Raw genomic sequence first — 5,351 nt, forward strand, 5'->3', positions numbered from 1 at the left:
TGGGACGTCGTTCCAAGGTCTAATGATAAATACGAAAAAATATGCTACTAGGGGTAAAACGCTCATTTTACATCCAAAAATATTAGACGTCCTGGCAGTGCCCTGAATGCTGTAAATAATGATAATATGCTTATTTTAAATGTTTAAGGAATTTTATGATAAAATGTTAAAGCTAAACGATATGTTTCATGCTTTGTTTAAAAAAATATGATATATATATGCATGATTTTTATAAGTGGTGAAAATATGAAACGTTGGAGGAGGTGAAGTAATTGTGACTATTATGATATTATGATGATATGATTCGGGATATCGTGAAGGAAAAGGCCCCAGAGGGAGCTCATTTACGGGAGAAGGCCTCAGAGGGATCCCATTTATGATAGAAGACCCCAGAGGGAGCCCTACGATCGTATCTCCATATGATTATGATAGGCCAAGGCTCAGTTGATGGGTGAGAGTGTCGCTGATGTCCCCGTCGCCCAGTACTGTGGTTACACGTAAATGGATCCATCGACCCTTTGATGAAACGAAAGTCACAATTAACGATCTGAATTCAATAAAAGGAAAAAGTATACGTATATGATGAAAAGGAAAATGTTTATGATGAAATGAAATATGATATGAAATGATGAAAGGAAAAATGTTTATGTTTATGCATGTTCATGAAAGATGTCGTCCACATATACTTCAACATTTTTCCCTATCTGCTCTCTGAACACTCGATCCATGAGGCTTTGATAATTAGCCCCGGCATTTTTAAGGCTAAACAGCATAACAAAATAGTAATAGGTTCCCGTGGATGTGACAAAACTCACTTTGTTCTGGTCTTCTCTTGCCAGTGAAATTTGATGATATCCTTGATACGCATCCAAGAAACTGAGCAATTCATGGCATGTTGTGGAATCCACTAACTAATATATCCTCAGCAGGGGATTACAATCCTTGGGGCATGCTTTGTTCAGGTCACTAATGTGGATTCACATCCACCATTTTCCCGAGGCCTTGGGTACCAGGACAACATTTGACAACCAGGTCGGGAAATTCACTTCCTCGATGTGCCCGAATTTTAACAGGTCTTTAACTTGTTCTTGAATGATGGCATCTTTGTCTGGCCCGAAATGACATTTCTTTTGGATGACATGTCAGAATTCCTTTGAAATGTTCAGTTTATGCTCCATTACCTCTATTCGGACCCCTGTGAGGGCGGCCACGGACCAAGCAAAGATATCTTTGTTTTTCTGCAAGCATGTTATTACCTGACTCATTAAGGGTTCTTCTAGTATTTTTGCAATTTTAACTGCCCCAGCTGGGTGGGAGATGACAATTTCTTCACATTCTTCCTACAAGATCATCTGGACAGTGTCTTCTATAAAGTTCAAATAGTCGTGCTCCCGGGGGCCTGGTCAGCTTGGGTGCTAGGTTTTGGTGGCCTTTTATGCAACCTGATCTTCCTCCACATAGCATTTTCGTGCTACTTTCTGATCCCCTCTCACTTCTCCGACTTCACTACCAATTGGGAACTTGATTTTCTGATGTAGAGCTGAGGCGACTGCCGAGAAGGCTGTCATGGCTGGTCGGCCCAAGATAACGTTATACGACGATGGGACGTCGACAATTATGAAACTGATAATCTTGATTTTCATTGTGTGAGAGGCAAATTTATCATGCCTATCGGTCGAATGACATGTCCAGTAAATCCGAATAGTGAGGTTGATACTGCTCAACTTTGTACTCTTACAAATCCATCTGATCCATAGTTTCTTGGAATAGCACGTTGGCCGAGCTTCCAGAATCCACGAATATCCGAGCTACTTCATAATTAGCCATCATGGTCCGGATGACAAACGCATCATATGAGGTTCGGTCAATCCAGCCAGGTCCCTTGGTCCGAGCGATATAAAAGGTCATGTCCATACTTTTGTTCCCAGTAATTTCCATATTCGTCAACCTTATACTATTCGTCTTTTTGGTTCGGAGTCTCCGTCAGTGGGTCCCCCTGATATCATGTTTATGACTCCCGAGGAGGGGGGACACTATCACTGGTTAAGCCCAGGATGATTTTGCTCCAGGGAAGGGTACTGTTCGTTCTAGAGTTGGCTTCATCTTCTTCTGTCTCTAGGGTCGGGACTTTCCCCAGTCCTCTTCGGGGGTCGATATTCTGACCCTTGATGGGTGAGATTATCTTTCATTTGTGCGTCCTGCTGAAGGATGCGTTATATCTCATGGCCCAAGTGTTTGCATTCGTCGGTAGTGTGCCCATAATCTTTGTGGAAGTCGCAATATATGTTCGACCTGGGTCTCTGAGGCCCCTGATCGCTTCCCCGTGTGTTTATTTTCACATATTTGGAGGGCCATGAATCTATTAACTTTAAGTGGGTTTTAAGCAGCGAATTGGCTCAGGGGCTCCGCTCGAGCAGATCGGTCCAGCCAAGGAGCCGAGCTGATAGGCTTGGATTTTCTAGGGCTGGCGCTTGGGTCCTTCCGTTGATGATCTCGGGCGAGCTGGACTACTTCAAGGTTGACATATTTATCTGCTCCGGCCAGAAGTTCATCATATGTGCTTACTGTCTTTTTTATCAATGATTTCAGGAAGTCATTCGTCATGAGCCCCTGAACAAACACACTTATTAATAGATTGTATGTGGCAGATGGAATTTCAATGACCATAGCACTAAATTGTCGTATGTATACATGAAGCCCTCGTGCTCTTGTTGTCTCATAACAAAACGACTGAAAAGAGTGACTAGGTGTTTCTTGCTACTGGTGAACTGGTGAAGGAAGTCACGACTAAAATCCGAGAAGGTCTTGATGTCACCGGGTCGTTGCAAGTTGAACCACTGTTGTGCCGATCCTATCAGATCTGCAAGGAAGACTCGACATTTTATGGGGTCCGAATATTGGTGGAGGATCGTGGAATTTTTGAACCGTGACAGGTGGTCCTTGGGATCCCCATTCCCATCACATTCTGCGATGTTTGGGAACTTGAAGTTTTTAGGGATTCTTCATCCGTATCTCAGTAGAGAATGGTACGGCCCGGGTCTTTGGAGGGGGGGGGGGGGGGGCAGGTTCTCATTTCAATTGTCTTTCAATTGATCAATCTCCTCTCTCAACTTTTTCATCTCAGCTAACTGTGTCTCATGCTCGAGGAGGGGGAGGGGTGTCGGCTCCCCTCCTCCGCAACTGGACAATACATGCTCCACTGTGGCTGTAATCAGTTGTGTCAGTTCGGCCACAGTGAGGCTTTGGCTACCATTACTATTCCGATCTCCTTCGCTTCCATTGACCATATCTTCATCATTCACCATCTTATCTTTTTTTTTTTCCTTCAAATTCCCACAGACGACGTCAATTGATGATACCAAAATTTTACACTAAGTTCGGTCTGGAGAGTGGGTCTTCAAATCTTCACGGATGAATGAGCGGATCGGGCTCCTGAGTCCTGCACAGATGAGAGTAGTGTTAAGGGGAGTCGGAGAGTTTTTCGACGTGACCCCTCCGATGATCAAGTCAATCCGGGAAGCAAACTTAAGAGTGAAATATAATAGTGCTAGGTGAATAAGAAAATGTGAATGTGTAAAACCGTAACATATACCTGGTATTTATAGAGGGGGTTCAGTTACCTTGATGGAGTACGATTCTTGCTGAGATAGAGTCCTACCTGAGATAGGAGACTCCAAACAGTAGGACTCTATCCCGATGGTGGCTAGGACTCAAGCCTTATCCTGACCTGATTTACCTGAATCCCGGATTTACCGGGGCCCTTGTCTATCCGTGAGCATATCTCCAAATCCTTTAAAAACGTCGGGGCTCAAGACTCCCGGCCCTTTCGATGGGCTCGGGTTTCTGATAGTGGGCTTGGAATTATGGGCTTGGACTCCTGATAGTGGCACAGAATTATGGGCTAGGGATTGCCTTGGTGTGGCTCGGATCTGTCCACTTGTACCAAATTTAAGAGCAACAAAATCGATAAAAGATATGGAGAAAAGAAACTTCTCTCTATCAATACGACTAATCTGTGACAAAACGGAAGTCCAAAGGGCTGCTCGTCAGCTATTGGAAGGCTACTATGGTGTTCTCCTCTACTGCTACGAAAGCTCTGATTTTTGTGAACGGGTAGAGAGAAACGAGAAACAGACTTTGATTCTTCGAACAATGAGAGAGAAGAGAAGCAGATAGCCTTTTGATAGTTAATTTAATTTTAATTAGTACAGAAGGCCCAATAAAAGCCCATGTAATTGTATATTAGTCAAATTATTATTTTAAAAAATAATAATCTTAAAAATGGCAAATATTTTAATTCCGACGGAGGACTATTTATTTGATAGAAATTTTTTGTGGGTTAAAAAAGTAGGAGTGAGATAGAAAGTATTTAAAAAATAAGGACTCTGACTTTTTTTTTAAGAAACAAGGAGTTGACTTCTGATTATTACATTAACTGCAATTAAACTCTTTAACTTAATTAATTCTCCCCTTCTTTTTCTTCTCTATCGACATACACCTTCCCCCAATTAAAATTTACGAGTCTTTTTCCCCAAATCGAAATATATCGACCCAAAACCAATTTAGTCGACCATCATTGGTATACCCAACAATCAAAAGCGTCGACCATCAATGGTCGACCAATTGTTGGTCGACCAAAGAGCTTTGGTCGATCATCAATGGTCGACCAATTGTCGACCATCAATGGTAGACCCAACAATCAAAAGTGTCGACCATCAATGGTCAACCAATTGTTGATGACCAAAGAACTTTGGTCGACCACTGTTGGGTCTACCCAAACAATCAACAATGGTCCAAAGACCAAAGCGTAATGGTCGACGCTTTGGTCTTTGGTTGACCAACCAAATCTTTGGTCAAAAGCTTTGGTCTTTGTCCAAAGTTTTGGTCGACCAAACAATGGTTGATCATTGTTTGGTTTTGGTCGATCATTGTTGGGTCTTGGGTAGATCCAAGAGTAGATAGATGGTCGATCTAAGCTTGGTCGACTCACGTTTGAGAAATTTTTTTCTTCAATCAGTCGATCGACCAATGAAAATAAACAATAAATCAAAATAAACGTTAATATTATCAGATTATTATTAGTCATTGCGTCGATTTGTATTGAGAATTGTAGTCGGAAAGGAAATGATAAAAGGGTCGACGGAGAGAATTTAGGTTGAGTCGACTGATGAGAATGAATTACGTGTTTAAAGTAAATGTATATATGTAATCAAATTTAATGATATATTTACACTTAAAATAAAAAAACATTTAAGTAAATTAACTTATAGACCTTTTCATTAAAATATTTCACAATGCATCCTCTTTTCCCTAGATTCCCCAATTTTGTGAGGGTCTACTATATATCTACC

This window comes from Primulina tabacum, chromosome 16, assembly GCF_025594145.1.
Source record: "Primulina tabacum isolate GXHZ01 chromosome 16, ASM2559414v2, whole genome shotgun sequence".
NCBI lineage: Eukaryota > Viridiplantae > Streptophyta > Magnoliopsida > Lamiales > Gesneriaceae > Primulina > Primulina tabacum.